Genomic DNA, 19,384 nt, shown 5'->3' with positions numbered 1-19,384 from the left:
GGCTTTTTACACCTTATGGCTATTGGGTGGGGAGTCATTCTGATGGCCATCGGCTCCTCCTGCCTGTAGATGAGGGCCAGACAGTGCTAGAAACCCAGACGCAAAGCAGAGCAGTGGCCAGGGAAAGAGGTGAGAGGGCGCGTGTGCGTGAAGCCACCTCCCAGGCCAGTACCCAGCACGCCAGCCCCCACACTGAGGCATCTGTGGAACAAGACTCAGTCTCGGCCAAGGCTCACAGCAGAGAGAGACACCAGGCACCGGGCCCCACTGCTCGCTTTCCAGAAGCCCGGAGACCTCGGGGAGGAGGGCTGGTCCCCAGCTAACTGACACCTGGGGACCCCATCGTGTTCTCATCGTCTGACAGTTCTGACCAAAAGTTGAAACCGTCCTCTTTTGACCTTTGCTGTTGGCAGTCTTATAGAATCGTGTGGATTCCTTTCTCAGCTTTAGTAGGCACAGAGAACAAGCCCAGATGAATCTTTTCTTGACGCTGGAGGATGCCACACTGTCTGCATTTCTTTCGGACTCATGTCTCGGGAACATGCCGCACTGGTCTTACTTTGGGGAAGACAATTCTGGGCCCAATCACATTCACCAGGAGGGCAGTGCGGGGTCAGGAGGGGACAAGCCCAGGGCTGTCCAGACTGATGACTGAGGACCCCAACCAGCTCACCTGTGTCTCCACATGTTGCCCCCAAGTCCCCACATGGCTCCTGCACCAGAAACTGAGTGGAGGCCCTTGGGGCTGGGCTGGGAGAGATTATCTGAATGTCCGCCTTCTTTCTCAAATGCTCGGTGGGTTCTCTAAAGATAAGGAAATGAACACGGTTTAATTCACCATTTCCAGTTCTCTGCCATAATGACGACCCAGGGCTGGGCGTTCTGTCTGCAGTGGGAGGACGGACCCACTTTGGCTGCAAAGGGCGAGGATCTGGGAGCACAACAGGTGCTGAGCTGAGACTGGAGAAGGCGCTAAGCCTGGGGCGGATTCACCAGGTTGCTCAAGGGCTTCATAAAGTACATTTTGATTGCTTTAGTCCCCATTTAGCTGGGGAAACCAAAGGAACAGTCAAGGGTGGTGATGGGAGAAAGGAGGACATTTCCTGCAGTCCTGGGCAATACAGATCGGGGAAGACATTCTGAATTCAACCTCCAGCCGGGACTCCTGCTTGAGTGGCCTCCATGACACTCAGCTGTGTGCAGTCCCTGCAGAAACCAGGCCTTTGCTGGAGCCACCTGCTTCACCACCTGGCAGAGCTCTGCAGGGTGCCCTGAGGACAGAGGGAGGGCTTGGAGCTGCCATCAGGACAGACGGCCTCCTCCCTCACAGAGGACTTGCTCCGCACGGTAGAAGGTGTCCTCTGAGCTCACGGAGGTGCAGAAAGGCTTCTTGGACACTTGTCATCGACAGCATGACACCTGAGTAGAGCGGACACACTGGCCTTGAGGGGTCCGCACCCTGTTCCCTCAGAGGCATACTTACAGATTCTCCCACACTCCTGGGAGTCAGAGGTCCCTCATGGTCTGGGCTAAAACCAGGCTGCGGCAGGAGGTCTGGGCTAAAATCGGGCTGTGGCAGGCTATGCTCCTTCTGGAGGCTCCAGGAAGATCTGCCTCCTGTTCCGTCCATGGCTGTGGGACTGAGGTCTCTGTCTCCTTGCCGGCTGCCAGCCTTCTGGCCTGTGGACCTCGGGAGGAGCAGCGTGGCCTGGGATCCTTCTCAAGTAACGTCTCCCTGACTCTTCTTCGGTTGTGCTCGCTCCGCTTGTCGGGAGGGACCCTGTGGTGACATTGGGCCACCTGTGTGATCCAACATGATCTCCTCATCTCAGGCTCTGCAGGAAGTATACTTCCCATGTACCCTTTCTTGAGAAATTATTGAAAAATATCTCCATAGAAATAAGAGATTAACCCAAAGGATGAAGAGATAAAATCTACAAAATAGAGAGACCCACAGGGTAACAAGGCAGAGGGAGTTCCTAAGAAGACGGTGGACAGACATGTCCCAGAGTGAGCTCTGTGCAGCGGCCAAACAACGTCCAGAGTAAGCAGGAGGTCAGAGGGCACCAGGCGGACATTGCCACAACAGAAACATTCCAGAATGTGACTGGCCATGTCGAAAGGGGTTCTGGAGTCTGTAGCAAGGTTTAAGGTTGAATTCAACATACGTAGAAAAACAGATTTTCATGGGGTGCAGGGGGCAACAATTAGTAACTTCAAGGAAAGGAAAGAGGTTGGCCCAGAGAGGGGGGGAAAGAGTGTGTGCTTTGGACACAAGTGCCTTAGTTGTGAAAATTGTTTTCATGAACATAAGAACAAACATCGAATACTGATCTGACCAAAAATTGTGCAAAGGCTGGGTGGTGAAGGGCTGCGGGTCCTGGGAGGAAGTGTGTTCTTCCACAACAAGAAGTCAAGACCATAAGCGTGTTGTTTGGAAACAGCTCAAAGAATCACGAAGGCCTTCTCTGGGTACTTAGAGATGGCCAAAGGCAGGGAAAGTCTTTTTTGACCTCTGAAACAAAGTATTCGCTTTCCTTTGATTAGAAAGTTGGGGTTTTTTAAAGGAAGAAAAAAATCAGGCTACTCTAAGACTTTTTCATTATATCACAGAATGCCCGAAATTTGAAAACTATCACACTTTTAAATCTACGAGGGAAAAGTTTGTAACCAGAGAATTTTGTACCCACATTAAATAAATAAGGAGACATTTTTAGGTATGGATTCTCAAAACCGTTACACACACACACACACACACATGCATTCCCTTAAAAATTACTTAACTATACCCACAGTTGAATAGAAAGTAACCAAAACTGAGAGTTCAAAGGTATGGAAAATACGGCATTTTCAAAACAACAGCACAAATGAAAACAACCAAAACGTTCCAACACAAAAGATCAGATCAATCCAGATGGTAAACTTGCACACAACTGTTTAAAAATGTGAGTTAGGAGAATGTTTCAAATAATCTTTAATGCTCAGAATCTGTGCCACAGTGAAAACAGGAGTCACCAGGACAACAGGCAGAATACAACCTCCCGTTTTCAGAAAATATAAGAGCATATACACGTGTACATGTAAGAACAAGACCAGGAGAGCGTTGTCCCCCCAGTGTTCCCCATAAATCACCAATCACTTCAATTTTCTTCTGCATAATCTTTCCGTATTTTCCAGGCTGTCTGTAGTGATTATGCTTTGTGTCTGTGAGGCAAATAAAATGCAAAGCAGGAATCCGCATTTCTCGTGCCCCCCACTGACCCCAGAGAGGTGTGTGTCCAGACAACTTTTGACCACTCTGAAGTCTTCTCTTCTGACCCTCTCTTATTCTCCTTTATAAAATTGAAAGGAAAATCCAACATGGGCACTTTGTCCTCAACGACAACTCAGTCCTGGCCAAGATGGCGGCCTTGGATGGCCTGAGCAGGGAGAGAGAAACAGGGGAGAGGCGGACATGTAGACAACGTATTCAGGTTGGTTTCAGAAAGTCTTTTGAAATTGTCAGCCAAGGGGGCTCCTGGGTGGCTCAGTCAGTTAAGCGTCCACTTTGGCTCAGGTCATGATCCCACAGTTTGTGGGTTTGAGCCCCGTGTCGGGCTCTGTACTGATAGCTCAGAGCCAGGAGCCTGTTTTGGATTCTGTGTCTCCCTCTCTCTCTATCTCTGTCCCTCCCCAACTCATGCTCTATCTGTCTCTGTCTCTCAAAAATAAATAAACATTTAAAAAAGAAGAAGAAGAAAAGGAAATTGTCAACCAGGGAGTTCTACAAGGACCGGTGAGCAGAACTGAGAAACTGAGCGTGCGGGATTCTGCTCTGGGATTCACCACTTGTGAAGAGGGTTATTTGGGAGCTTGGGGGAGGGCATTGTGGAACCACTTCAAGCAAGACTTGGTGTCCTAGTCCCAAAACAGAGGTCATGGAGTGCTCGCCCGGCCTCCAGGAGGCAGTGAGGCTACCGCAATGTAACGGACACACAGGTGGAACCCCCTGTACTCCCCCAGTGCCCCCAGCCCAGGAGGCGGTCAGGCTAATGCCTTGCACATGGCCGGCCTTCATGCCTCCCTCCACCTCTCCACCTGCCTCTTCCTTCCCGGTCACCTTCCCTCGCTGCCTGCCTCTCTTCCCTCCCACAGTTGCCGGGATGAGGTAGTTACCCTTTCTTCCTTCCAAAGGCTGTTGCAAACTTTAAAGACCCATTACTTTAAATTATTGAAGATGCTTATGTCTGAAGTGGAAGTTTAAGCCTGTCAGGAAATTTCACCTTCAAAGTCGTTGAGTTGGTTCAAAACAATCCCTTACATGTAATGTCTCCTTGATGGGGTTTCCAAGCCCCTTGCAGCCTGTCTAAAGTCAAGTTGTCCACGCTGGGGCCCTCCTGGGGAGGTGTGACTGGGCCCTAGAGGCTGTCAGCCCTGTCAGTTTTAACTGGGTAAATCACACTTGGGCTCTGAAACAGGCAGGCTTTCTTAGGAGTCATTGTTATGCTGAACTCACCAGTTAACCCTGTGAAGCCAAGGAGAAGGTCTCCTGCAAGAGTGAAGAGAAAGTGTACCCAGGCTGGGCTGGCCCCAGACAGCTCGCGCTCCCCTTCCAAGGCTCTGGGCTTCTGGACTCTAGGCTTTGACAGCCAGAAATCCAGTCGACGCCGGGGGGGCCGCACCTGGGAAGGGTTGCCCAGAAATGCCATTACTTTGAACAACAGCAGAATATTTGCCTCTACAGAGCATGAAACAGAGCTATGCTTAGTTTCCAAAACTGCTTTACAAAAGGAAGGTAAAAATGTTCCCTGAAAAAGAAATCGCATCAACGCAGGGCAGACTGGTGCTTGCCAGGGGCCGTGGGGAGGGGGTGGAGGAGGAACTGATTCATGGGTAACGGGCTTTACTCTGGAGACAGGGAAACATTCTGGAAGTAGACAGAGGTGGTGGGTTCACAACAGTGCAAATGGATTCAACGCCACTAAGTTATTCACTTTAAAAGTAGTTGAATTTTCTGTTATATGAATCTCACCTCAATTTTTTTTCAATGTTTATTTATTTTTTGGGGGGACAGAGAGAGACAGAGCATGAACGGGGGAGGGGCAGAGAGACAGGGAGACACAGAATCGGAAACAGGCTCCAGGCTCTGAGCCATCAGCCCAGAGCCTGACGCGGGGCTCGAACTCACGGACCGCGAGATCGTGACCTGAGCTGAAGTCGGACGCTCAACCGACTGCGCCACCCAGGCGCCCCAAACTTTTTAAAACCATTTCAAAGTGCTCTCTCCTCTGGCTTGCAAGGCTCATCAGCTTTGGGTGAGGGGGTGGGAATGTGTGGTGTCTGCCCCAGCAAGCAAAGCTGGGAACCGGCACCTTCCAGACCGGGGTCTGCTTCCCAGCTCTGCTCTGAACCCACTGGACGGCCTGGGCGGGGTGCCTACCCATGCCACCTGGTCCAGTGAGGCCGGAGAATGGTTTTTCTTTTAGTAACCCATACATTTTTCTGGCTCGTAAAGTAATATGTTGAAATTACATGTATCATAAAGAAAATAAAAGTCATCCGTAATTTTACCATTCAGAAATGACATCTTACCTTTTGATGTATAGCCTTCTAATGTGTTTTGTATTTACATATACTTTGTATTTTTAAAAAATATTTATTTACTTTTGGGAGAGTACAAGCTGGGGAGGGGCAGAGAGAGGGAGACAGGATGGGAAACGGGCTCTGTGCTGACAGGCTGACGGCAGTGAGCCTGACACGGGGCTCGAACTCATGAACTGCGAGATCATGACCTGAGCTGAAGTCGGACGCTGTGCCACCCAGGCGCCCCTATTTATATATTTTTAAAGCGCTTTTGGATCTCTCTACTTTTTTCACCAATTTCTTGTGTTTGGACTCATGTGTGCAAAATCATGCAGAAAGCTTACAGACACCCCGCTCTCCCTTGCTCCTAACACGTGCGTCCCCGGGTGGGCGTGGGGAAGTGGAGAGATCTTTGAATAGCCTGCCATGGAGATTTGCTCTTTTGAATCTCTAAGTTTTTCTGTTCTTTCCTTTGTCTTCACGGTTTTGACTGAAAAAATACCAGTTTTCCATCTCCTCTGAGGTTTCTCTTTATTTTCCATCTTTGACTTTCAGAAAGCTTAACACGTGGCACACGTGTGTGTGAGAGAGAGAGACAGAGAGAGAGTGAAAGGGAAGTGAAGTCTGGAATAATTATTTGAACTCGGTTCTTCTACAAATCTTTCAGTAAGAAATAACTCTTGTTTCCCTTAACAGGAATTTGCAAACTTGCTAAGAGCCAAGACTGTGAATGTGGTCGTAGCAACTTGCACTTCAAGGAGTAGCCCTCCGCAGTTTGGTGGCCTAGGCCCATCAGGACCTGATCACACCCCGGGCACCCCTCACATGCGGGTGGGCAGTGGGTCAGCCCCGCCGGCCGTTGGAGAAGGACACCCCCCAAGCCCACATCACCTTGGGGGCTTCTTTCCAACTCTTCAGGCCCCTCTCCCGGCTTCCTCATGTGTCATGTCCCACCCCCCCAACCCAAGTGAGACCATTCACCGTCACCAAGAGGCAGCTGCTGGGGTCGGTCGCACCCAGGGGAGTGGCTAAGAGCCCCTCCCAGGGTCGCCTCTGTCTAGCACCGGGCAACAGAATGACTGACCACAAACAGATCTCCACCAGTGGAGCCTAAGGCACCGATGAGGGGTCAGTGGGACGGCCACCGGAAGCTGCCCGTTGTCCCTGCCTGCAAAGGTCTGCTCAGCAGACCTTCTATGAGACCTCCACAAAGAAGAGAGTCCTCGATGAGCCAAGCTATCTGAAATGCACCGTCCCGTTTGCCCAGCTGTCCTCGTGGGAGACTCTCCGTGGCTTTCAAAGACACTGAAAAGGCCTGATGAGCAAACTGACATCATCATTGGCTTCTGAAAGTTTCCCCCAACTCCCAGGGTTGCCTTTTCTTCTGCTTGGCACGAAAACCCTGCTTCTGTAAAGGAGGCAGATTACGGGCTCTCCCGCACTCCTCCCCTGCCCGCCTCATGGTGCCCAACAGCCCCCTGCCAGACACCTGCGAGGCCTCTGGGCAGGACAGACCCACGCGGAACCAAGCAGATGGCCACGAGGCCCCACGTGGTGGTAGCGTGGGCAGTGGCTTTGGTAAAGTTCTGTTGGAGCAGATGTCTCAGACAGAGGCTTTAATAAAGGGGCTGCCTCCTTCAAAACCCAAATCTTAGCCTTGGCACCCAGGCTTGCCCTGCACAGGACAGTCTTTTCTGAGATCCATAATTTAATGTCATTCAAGCCCATTATGGGGCAGAAACCTGATCTCCCCTTGGAGATCTCTCCAGCGAGGAGATTAACTGTGCCTAGAGCCCAGGGTACTCTTCAGGTGCCTCACAGCACAGCCATGCCCAGTAGTAAAGGTTAATGGAAAATTACAGTGGCCAAAGAAAAGGCAACGTGATTGAGGATTCAGATACTTTGTGGATGAGAATTCGAGTCGCTCCACTAGGTAGGGGACCCCACCAGATGAGGTTCTCGCTAAGGGTTCTCGCTAAGGTTCTCGCTAATATGGAATGGGTTATTAAAGAAGGAAGATACTGACTATGGCCTCATGACCCATGGCGGACCTGAGACTTCAGCAGCTTTGTGTATTTTCTCTTTGCTTGTTATGTGTGGTTAGATATGCTAACCATTTTCTTTTTCTCTGTCCTCACGACCATTATCATTTTAGACACAAGTTGTAGCAGGTTAATTTTCTAGTTTTGTCTTCAAGGAACAGAATATTCATTGGGACTGTGCCATATCCTTTCCAAGGAGGTCTGAAGGGAGGTATTGTTTCTCCAAGTCTCCTTCTTCCTCTGGTGCTCTGCCACAGCCCCCAAACAGTGCTTGCTCGTACACCTGCTAGATCTCTTAGTAGCTAACCTCTTTCACTAGTTGGTAATTCTTTATATTAAATGTTCTCTGATCGGGGCACCGGTAGCTAGTGGGTTGAGCATCTGACTTCGGCTCAGGTCATGATCTCATGGTTCACAAGTTCGAACCCCTGCATCAGGCTCTGTGCTGACAGCTCAGAGCCTGGAGCCTGCTTCAGATTCTGTGTCTCCCTCTCTCTTTCTGCCCCTCCCCAGCTCACACACACTCTCTCTCTCTCTTAAAAATAAATTTAAAAAAAAACATTAAATGTTCTCTGATCAAATTACTGGTGTTTTTCTGTCTCCTGACAGGACCCTGAATGATACATTATTTTGGAATTATACAGTGACACATGTACGGTATTATGTAAGGTATCATACAAATGGAAACTTAAAAATATGTATATATATTAACTTCTCCAAATGCAAATATAAGTATCAAAAAATAGAGAGAGAACAAATAAAATAGACCACATAAGGAAAGACAATTTATGGAGACAATCTGGTAAACTGAGGCACACATTAATCATATTAAATTAACGCAAATTGGCTTAACTCGTCTACAAAAGGAAAAGATTTTGAGCCTGACCAACAAAGAAAAATCCAACACTGTATATATAAGAGATACATCTAACCCAAAGCAATTTAGAAAAAGTAAAAGGTAAAAGTAAAAATATGGACAAAGATGTGCTAGGCAGAAGTAAATAAAAAGAAAGCAGAGATAGTAATCTTGGTATCTAACAATCCAGGATTCATACAAAACAAAATTAAAGGAAACAAAGCACACTTTATAAAACTTAAGTCTATAATTTTCAGTGAAGATATACACAATTTAAACATAAATCAAAGAAGTAAGAAGAGATAAACAGAAATACATAATGGGAAAATTTAACACACCTCTCTCAATAAATATAGGCCAAGTAGAAAAAAAATAGTACAGATACAGATGATCCAAACAACATAACCAGTAAACAAGTAGATTTTATGTGCATATACTGGAGAATATACATTCTTTGCAAGTGTACATAGAATTGTCTGAACAAAACCTTAATACATCCCAAAGAACAAAATGAATACAAATAGGCATTCTTTGACCTCTATCAGCAAAACTATAAACAAATAATAAAATCAAAAAAGAAAATACCTTGCTATCCAGAAAAAAAATTTTATTTATTTTTAAGTGAACTTCTAATTATTTAAAAAAAAATTTTTGTTTAATGTTTATCCATCTTTGAAGGAGAGAGAGACAGAGTGCAAGTGAGAGAGGGGCAGAGAGAGAGGGAAACACAGAATCCAAAGCAGGCTCCAGGCTCTGAGCCGTCAGCACTGAGCCTGACGCGGGGCTGGAACTCACAAACCGTGAGATCATGACCCGAGCCAAAGTCGGACGCCACCCAGGCGCCCCCCAGAAAAAATTTTTAAATGCTATTTAAAAATTCTTGAATCAAGTAGAAAGCACAGACCAATATTGTAGGTTTTCTGGAGAAGAGTAATATAAACGACATATCTGAACCCGTGGCACGTGGCTAAAATTGCTCCAAGTAAGACACATGGTGTTAAATCTAGTATGTATTTATCTACCAATAGAAAGGAAAGTACGTGAAATAAGCCCAATTCAAAATGTTTTAAAGAGAAAAAGGAGCATAAAATAAACCCCCAAAATGAATGATGATAAACTCAGAAATTAAGAAGTTAGTGGGGAAAAGCAGTGAGACTAATGGGTAAACCTAAAAGCTGGTTCTTTTAAAATTTAAACAAAATAGACAAGCCATCCTATTTAAGAAAACGATGAGAGAGACAAAACAGAAATTTGAAATCCCATGCAAATATATTTGAGAACCTTGATGAAACAACTAATTTCATCAAGAAAAATACGAGAGACGAAAATTGACTTCAGTAGAGCCAGAAAGCGTAACCAAGCCAATTACCATAGAAGAAATAGAAGAGTTAAGAAATAAGAATTCAAGAAGCACTGTGGGAAGTTGGTTTCACAGGAGAAGTCTATCAAGGCTTTAAAGACCAAATAATCCCACTAGATTAGTCTAGATCCTCAAAAGTAAAGTAAACTTCTGAAGTCTCTCCATTAAGCCAGCATAACACGAATTCCCAAACCTGATAGACAATACATCAAAGAGCAAACTATGGACCAGTCTCGCTTGTCAACATCGATGCAAACACCCTAGATATAATGTTAGCAAACAGGAACCTAAGATCGATCTGGTTAAATAAACCTGAATTTGTCCTGAATTTACATTGGAAATAATGGGATGGGTTCATGATGCATTTAATCTTTAAAAACAACATAAAAATGACTAGCTCTGCTGGAACTCCTCGACACAAAGGCCACACAGCAGCACTGAGCGTTCCCAGGGCCCATGGACCTCCCAACACCATGTCCCACCGAGAGAAACCAGGATTACCTGGGGAGATGGCTGAGGGCGAGTCTGCAGTGGGAAGTGGATAGGAGGAGCCTAGAAGCCCTTCTGACAGCCAGCAGCAGGGAACTACCCAGACCATTTGCACGGGGCCAAAAGGGGCCAGGAGAGGCTCCCACAGACCCAACGATGAGACTACTGGATCATCAATAAGGGGAAAGCAGAAGTGATCGGAACCCACCAGGAACCTTGAAATCTATGAGTTCACGACCCCTTCAAGAACTTGGTCAGCTTTTGGGGGGGCTCGCAAATCAACGCATTACTTTGCAAACTACAAAAGAAGGGTGAGAATCAAGCATCTATACAAACGCTTCCTCGGAGTAACTGACGGGAAATTTCTCTTTACGGAGATACCCCCAACCGATTATGTAAGGAAATTATAGTAAAAGAACATGGCCATGTTACAATCCCTCAGGAAACAACAGATCCAGCAACGACCATCCCTGCCTGCCAGCATCACCGCGTCACCGGGATGTGCCTGTGATGGATGGACACAATCCATTTATAAAGGATTATTGTCATAAGGGCACGTTTGAAACCCAAAGGCTGGCCTGTATCTTTCAGTGCCAACGATATCCGTTATCGGTCATTGGTCACATGGGGCGGCAGGAGAGGGCAATCTTTTATTTTCTTCTTTACTTTCTGTTTCAAAGGGATTTTCAGGTGCTGTAGGATCCTAGATGTGGCATGGCCCGTGTTGAAAGAAGTAAGTCGCAGAGCTGTATTTCCAAGTGCAGGAACCCCATGAGACAGGTGTTTCTTCCGAGCATTCTACAGATGAAGAAATGACTCGCCCAAAGTCTACAGCTAGGTAACTGCAGACCCAGGATTCAAAACCAGAACTGGTTTCCTCTCAAGTGCTGTTGCTTGCCCACACCCCAGCTCTCCTGAGTGGGGAGAGTTACTTGGGATTTTCCAGCGCGCTGGAAATGCAGTCGCCTCAGGCATCCTTTCCGCTGCAACGGGAAAGATCGTGAAATCGGGAAAAAAGTACATTCACAAATTTCTTGCGAAGTTGGCATTTTATTTATAGATTTTTAAATCCCCTGGCTCTAAAGGATAAGCATGTTTGTCTTGCAAAGCCTAGCTTCGTAGGAAAAACAAACAAAACAAAACAAAATCTTTGAAACATGTGTGTTGCCCTTAAGAACAAACAGCAATCATTGTTGCTACAGTCATGGAAAGTCTGAATGTCTTCACCAATGCATAATTCAAACACATCTGAATACACTTTACTTGCAAGTTTCCCCCCCCCCCAAAGTTGTCTCCTACTGGTTGATATCTTCAACATGTTCATTTGTTTGATTTTTAGCAATTGGCTCTCAGTATTACGTATGAAGGGAAGGGGAAGGTTTGAGGTGAGTTAATGAATATCCTGAGAGGTGTCACGTGTCCTTGTTTTCTGAGAATTTCTTTACGTGGTACAGTTGTTCACAAAACTGTTCGTTCTTATACCAGATCCTTCGCACGGTGTGACCCGCCAGAACCAGTTTGGTCACACAGAGCAAGCCATGCCTCGTGGCTCTCTGGTAATTCCCATCTTCGAGGTGTTCTGTCATGATGGTGTCACCTGAAAGGCCACGTGACAGGGCTGGTTCCTGGGAGTCAGCAGATGGACCCAGTTAGTCACAGCACCAAAGTGGACCAGTTCAGTAAGGAGACCAAAAGCACTCTGTTCTACTTCCTTAGGCTTGTGGAGGCGAACTGACCACAAAACAGCGTGCGGCCAGGCTTTACCTTGAAATCACAATGTATGGGGGGGGGACACGTGGGGGAAGGCACAATCCAGACTGATAGAATCTTCTGGAAAAACTCTCCTTTTCAACTTTCTCATTTAAAATATTTTAGTTCATTTCTCGGCCTTAATTTGTGTGGGGAAAAGGTCCCTGGAACGAACCCAAAGGAATCAGGGAGGTGAACATCCCCAGCTCTGGGCAGGTAGCTGCACAAAGAGCCAACATCCATGTGGACGCATCAGAGTTTTCTTTCTTTTAATGACCCTCAGGATAGGTTCTGCTCCTTCTTTCTCTCCTCCCTCTCCTGAAAAGTAGAATGCAATGAATTTTCTTTCCCGTTTCTTTGAAGGCTTCCAACATTTGACTTCAAATAGTTCCAAGATCTCTTGCCTATAAAACCGAATTCTAAATGTCGGCGGAGATGAGTCTCTCCACAAACATCAGGCTCGACGCAGAGATAGATGGACCGAAGGGAAAAGTTACTATTTAGAACCCAGGCTGCCAAGAGCTGTTGGGGGCTCACACTCTGACGATGACAAGCCACGTTGTTCTTCTTCTCCGTAGCATGTAGCCGCTGAGCACATCCTGTCCAGACTTCCCAGACTTCCCAGAAAATTGAGAAAATTCACCTTCCAGTGAGACTGAGCAGAGAAAATTTGAACCTCAAAGGGGACACGTGCCAAAGGTCATGGCCAGGAAACCCGGGTAGTTCCAACCCAGTTCTGAGCTGTTCCCAAGTTGGAAGTTTGTCTGTACAGGGAGCCTGGGGAGCCTGGGGAGCCCGTCCTGCCCGCAGGGACGTAGACGTAGCCCTTCTTGCTTCAGCCGGGGAACGGACAGCTTTTCACTCTCTCTGGAATCTCCCCTCGCCTGTTTTAGACAGGGCCTTTGTATCACCACCCTCCCACCCCATCAGAGCCCGCCGCCCGGCTGGCCTCACCGAGACGGATGTGTCACAGAGGCGCAAGGTGGTTGTGTACCCTCCCTCTGCGTCCAGCTGGGCCGCCACAAGCCACAAGGAAACACCGCCTACCCTGAGCACAGGCAGTGATGAATCTGTACCTCGGGATCTCTTCACCTTTTGAAGCAAATCTGGTCTCTCAGACACACACACTCCAAGCCAAAGGGAAGGCAGCATGTGCACTGGGCACTCCTGCCCCTTCCCCTGCATCCTCGGGACAGCCCTGCCCCCGGGGTGCTTGTGAGCCCCGCACCCAGGAGAGGGGCCAGGACTCGAATCCTGCACAGGAAAAGCCTCAGCCGGCTAAACCGGAAATTCCTGAGAAACCGTCCTTTGCGTAAGTGACATGGTGCATCAGGTGCCCACAGCCCAGGACCGGAGGAAAGGTGCCACCTTCCAGGGCCAGCTCCACCCCCAGGCCCCAGCCCCCGATGTCTCGGGGGCGCTCCTCCCACGGGAGCCCCGCGCTTTGCGGGCAGACAACCTTCAAAGGCCCCGACGCGGGGCGGGCCAGCTGCAGATGATTTAGCCCATCAGTCAAGGCCCTGGCCCGAGTCACGTCCACTTACAACCACACATGGCTGTTCCAGGTCGAAATGACGGCTGTCAGGACAAAGGAAAGGGCCCAGAGGACAAGTCCTGAAGCCTTTGAGAGTCCGGCGTGACATCTCTGAGTGCATCTCACGCAGAATGCCGAGCGGATGGGCGTTTTCACCAGGGCCGCGTGGCTTCCCCCTAGAGCAGCACCTGGGCCCACACACGGCGCTAACGAACTGGGATTCGGATTGGCCTTGGTTTTGCCACTTCCCCCCTCTGAGTCTTTGGTTTCCTGTCTCCCGTGATGATGCCAGTCTCGCTGCCCCACCAGGTCACACGTGAAAAAGACTTTGAGAATCCCAGAGTGCACCCAAAAAGATCATTTTGGTTTCTTTCTGTTTCTTTTATATTCACCCCACATCCAGTGTTTGGAAGCTTAATAAGAGAACCCAACAGCTTTGTCTTTCCCAGAAGGCCCGGCCAGCTCAAGGCCTCCAGGACAGAAGATGTGAGTCCGAGAGGCGTGGGGACAGACAGCTCTGGAACGCCAGGGGTCAGAGGTCGCAAGGGCAAGACAGAATTCTGAAACCGAAGCAGGTGCTTTTGTTGTGCATGTGAATAATTTCCATAGAACGACAAAAGCACCCTGGCTGTCAGGCCGCGGTTCCGGCTCACCACATAAATGAGCCTTCCCCAGGACACTGCCACGTCCGTCTGTCCATCCAGGGAGAGGCCCGTGAGGTCAGCGGCTCCTCACGGAGTTGCCTGTGCAAGTAGCCATGGGCCAGAGACAGCACCACGTAAAGGCTGCTCTGTATCTCCAGCCTCCCTGGCTCAGGCCCCAACTGGGCCAAAGCGTGTGTTGAACTTATTGTCCTCTTGCCCCGCTGGACACTGGCTCTCACTGGCAGGACTTGGGTCATCCTTCCCTCTCCAGACGCAGGGATCACGGATGCCCTGGGTCCTCCGGCTGGGGGTGAAAGCCACTCTGTTGGCCCGTCCCCACGCTGGCCCAGCCAACATCCACTCCAGCCCCGGGAGTTCCACCTTCATGCCCAAGTCCCTTCGTCTTTGCGCCAGTGACACTCCTGCCTCCCCCGCTCCTGACCCCCCAGCCCCGGGGCGGCTGCAGACCTGCGGTTGATTGCAAGACGTTCTCCAGTCCCCCCTGGCCCCCAGGACCCCTGCCGTGCACCTCCCGCTTCTGGGGCTCACTTAACAAGCCCCGCGAGCCAGGCATCCCGGTCCTCGCTTCTGGCTGACGCGACAACCGTCCTCCGGCTTCGTGCGCTGTCAGCACTGGGACTGTCCATCTTCCCACGCTACACCAACAACCCGGCCGGAGCTCAGGTGACGTCCTTTTAGATCTCGATAGCGTGAGCCGACCCGACAGTGGACTGAGTGGACTGGGGGGGGCGGGGTCTCTCTTGCACAGGCTTTCGGGCCAAGCAGCTACCGCTTGTCCGGGGTCACCCTGGGGGAGACGGAGCTGTCCATTGGATCTGTGTTGTTTTGCTGAGCGACAAAAATACGACAACCTTAGTGGCTTTAAATGACACATACTTATCACCTCACAGTTCCCTGGGTTAGGAGTCCAGGCATGGCTCGGCGGGGTCTCCCTGACAGATCTCACCAAACCGCAGCCCTGCACTGGGGAAAGCTCCCCTTCCAGCGCTCCCCCTGGTCGTGGGTGGAATCCCTCTCCTTGTGGCTCAGGCCTGAGGTCTGCCCTCTTGCTGGTTGCCCGCCGGAGGCCTACTCCAGTGCCCAGAGGCCGACCACAGCTCTTTGCCACGTGGCCCTCTCCGTGGACGGGCTCACAGCAGCTCACCTCCTCAAGGCCGGCGAAGGAGCGTCTCCCGCTAGTCCGTGCGAGAGAGGGCAGGCACGCCATCACCCATGCCACCTTCTCGTGGCCAGAAGTGAGATGCAGGCCTCACACCCCGGTGGAGGGGGTCACACAAGAGGTGAGGATGCCAAGAGGTGGGGACCACAGCCTCCCGCCGCGCTGTCTCCCTGAGTCGGGCCTCCCCCCGCGGCTTCGTGAGTCTGGTCTGTTCCCTTGTTTGGAGACGTTTCGGAATACGAGCTCCCAAAGCCCACAGACTTTTAACATGAAAGCTGGAGAGACTTGGGAGGTTAGGTGCGGCCCCGAGTTCAGGCCCGGACAACAGAGCCGGGGAGAGCACAGGCCCCCCAAGTCACAGTCCCCACTGGAGGAGACTGGGGGTAAGATCCAGAGCGTCACCTCTCACGAGCACCCTGTTCTTCTAAAAGAAACTTCCGCCTTGTCTCTGAGTGGGTGGCAATTTGCCTCGGGCTCCCTGAGACGAGTTGGTGGCTTCCATCATGTGTGTCACCTTTGCCCTCCTTGCCGGGGACGACGGCTCGCTTCAAGGTGCTGAGCTGGGCTTCTCGAGGACCCCCCCCCCCGCGAGTCACCCCTCCTCTGGGTCTGTGCGCATTGGTAACCACCACCTCGGGACCCACAGCTGGGAGCCCCCAGAGAGGGATGCTTCGCAGAGGAACAGTGCAAGACAGGGAAAATTTAAAAAGGAAATAGCAATCTCCTTTGGGATCCTATAATAAAATAAACATTCCTCTGAGACATCTGAGGTTTGGACGAAGGAGGGGAAAGTTGCTAACACATGAAGAATGTGACCAATAAAGCAAGCTCCGGAATGCTGTTCGCGGCCGCCGTGGGGAGCAGATGTCCGCGCGGCGGCCTCCCTGTCACCCATGTGCCCGAGGCTGTGTGCGCTGCTCCTGGGACAGCGTCTATACCCGGGGGCCCCGCACAAAATGAGGACAAACAGGCGGGCATGAGCAAGCGACTGCAGCTCGGGAGGGCAGGGTCACCCGTACAGGTGGTGGCTGTGGCCCCATACGTGCAGCCGGAGTTTAGATCACACGGAGGCCTCTGTGAGCCCACAGCCCGGTCCCAGCGTGGGTGGGACGCTGGCCTGGGTCGGATGCCGATCCCGCCCTACTTCTTCCTGGTCTTTTCAGGAAAACAGATCCAGAAGCCCAAGTAAGCAGATGGAAACCAGAAACCCTTCTTTGGGACGGGGACTTGAAAAGCATCTTTTGGGATGCCCAGCTCGAGCACTCAGATTAGGTGCGTCTCAGAGTCAAGTCTCTGGCCATTGCACTCCCCATCCCACAAAACGAGAACCTCATAAAGAATCTTCCGGCGACTTCTAGCCGGTGTTCAGGCCCCCCACCCCAACACAGACACATCTGTTTGTGAAAGCAGATTGCATTCAGCTGATGTATTCACCAGATGAGTGGGACGTGCCCCTCGGCCTAAAATCGTGGCGTGTGTGCTGGGGGGGGGCACAGATGTCAAGCAAACGTTTTTAGCGCGCAGAACCTCTGACGCACGAGTGTCCGCTGATGCTAATTCAGGGCGGCACCTTTCCCCATGACTCACCAGTGGGCGGACGCGAAAGCCGCCCGCTGACCCCTGGGGCCATTTGGGCCCTTCAGAGTGTGAAATTTCAATTTCTACATCACAGCTTTTCATGCCGGGCCCGAAAAAATGCTTCATGTGAGAGCAACGTTGATGCTTTCCAGGTCGGCCTTTCTGCCGCAGAGAGCAGGCAAGACTCCCTGGCAGGAGGAAGGAGTAATTTCTGGCAGGCACACGTCAGGCCCTCGAGCTCACCAGACCCCAGCCCTGGTGCCGTTCGGCAGCTGGACACAAAGGGACACAGGCCCAACGGCGAGCGGAGCCCGCGAGAGGCCGTGTTGTCCTCGCCGGGTCCCTCCGAAGGGACGGGTCACCCAAGATCAAGCCGCACAGGGCCCCCGCCAGGCACCTGGCCTCACTGCCCTGTCCCCCTCGCCCCAACACGAGGCCTCCCCTCCCTGGCGCTGCACCCCTCCGCCTCCCAGAGTGTGGCGCCTCAGGCCCAAAGGGCCTCTGCCGAAACAGAATCCACGCAAAACCAGGCGCATGTCCGAACTCTCTGGCTGGGGCTAGCCTTTACCACGAAGCCCCGTCTGTGTTCGACCCACGGGAGAAAACAATGGTTCTCTCGTCTTCCAGCATTCTCCAGCAGCCACAGGGGACAGGTCGAAGGCCACGCCCCCCACTGCAGAGGTGGCCTTGGGCAGACCTCTTTCCCTTGGGTCTCACCTGCTAATTTATTCTTTTTTTTGTAAGTTTTTTTTTTAGTTTTGTTTAATGTTTGTTGATTTTTGAAAGAGAAAGAAACAGAGCATGAGCCAGGGAGGGGCAGAGAGAGAGGGAGACACGGAATGCGAAGCAGGCTCCAGGCCCTGAGCCGTCTGCACAGAGCCCGATGCGGGTCTCGAACCCACGAGGCATGAAATCATGACCTGAGCCAAGATCAAGAGTTGGACGCTCACCTGACAGAGCCACCCAGGCGCCCCTCACGTGCTAATTTCTGATGATGCAAGCTGACGGCCGCAGGGTCCTCTGTGTGTCCCAGAAAGCAGGGCCTCTCTGCACACACACACACGCATGCACACCCCTCTGCTGTGACAAGTCCCGACACCACTGGATGCCGTGCCTATTCCAGAGGGAGCACTCTGCAAGCCGTACAAGGAGGACTCGGGGCTCCGGGAGCCTGGGCTCCAGCTGCTGGTGTCTGAAACTAAGGTGTGACAGGGGCAGTGGGACACAGGGACCTGCCTGAAGACCCCTGAGGAGCTAAATCTCCCCGGCACTCGGTGGCTAACTGGACAGAGGGAACGAGGAAGGAGGAAGGGCTCAGGGTCACCCTGGACGTGAGCCTGGGGCCTCCAGGACTGTGGTTTGCACCCTGCGTGTCCTAGCGTGACACGTCTGGGCTGAGGTGAGTCTTTGTGTTTTCAGTGCACTCACCGTGGGCCAGGAGGTGACAGCTCGGTGCACATTGATCTGAGGGACCTGAACAGAAGCGACAACGTGGGACAAGCTGAGCTCCTTGGGTCACTGTCCCCAAGTGAGAAGGGACACCCAGATGACACAAGATGACTCTCTGGGGCATGAGGTGAACACTGGATTTCTGAAAACAAGAAACTAAGCTTTGCCAACATCTAACATACAGAATGAGTGGCGCTGGGGTAAAATATGCACGAGAAAAGATGGAAACTTGTACTCCTAAGAGCCACCGTCACAACCGTGAGAAAGGAAGAAAGAGGGGATTTGAAAGACAAGCCCCCATCTGCGGCCACTGCCATGGGCATACTCACTCATGGGGCTGGACAGAGTGGGGGGAGGGGAATGGGGAGGGGGCAAAGAGGGGCGAAGGAGGGGGAAGAAGAAGGGGAAGGAGGGGGAAGGAGCAGAAGGAGGGGAGGAATGGGAAGAGGGAGGAGGGGAAGGAGGGGGATGAGGAGAGGGGAGGGGAGGAAGGGGAAAGAGGGATGAAGGAGGGGGAGGAGGGAGAGGAGGAGGGGAAGGGGGAAGGAGGGGAGGGAGGGGAGGAGTGGGAAGAGGGAGAAGGGGAGGAGGGGGAGGATGAGGAGGGGAAGGGGGATGGGGAGGAGGGGGAAGAGGGGGGAAGGAGGGGGAGGAGGAAAGGAAAGGAGGGGGAGAAGGAGAGGAGGAAGGAAAGGAGAGAAGGGGGAGGAGGACGAGGAGAGGGAGGAGGGGAGGAGGCGGATGGGGAGGAGGGAGAGGAGAGGGAGAAGGAGGAGGAGGGGGAAGAGGGGAAGGTTTTGCTTTGAGTAACTCGGGAGACAGTGTGGAGGGACTCACTGCCCATAGTCTAGGGTCACAAGCGTCCACGGCACCTCAGGATTTCTAAATACGGCTGCTCCTGGAGGCCGGAGGGAGTCCCCACGGCCACACACACACACACA

This window comes from Acinonyx jubatus, chromosome C1, assembly GCF_027475565.1.
Source record: "Acinonyx jubatus isolate Ajub_Pintada_27869175 chromosome C1, VMU_Ajub_asm_v1.0, whole genome shotgun sequence".
NCBI classification, from domain to species: domain Eukaryota; kingdom Metazoa; phylum Chordata; class Mammalia; order Carnivora; family Felidae; genus Acinonyx; species Acinonyx jubatus.
This window is presented reverse-complemented; position numbering follows the sequence as displayed.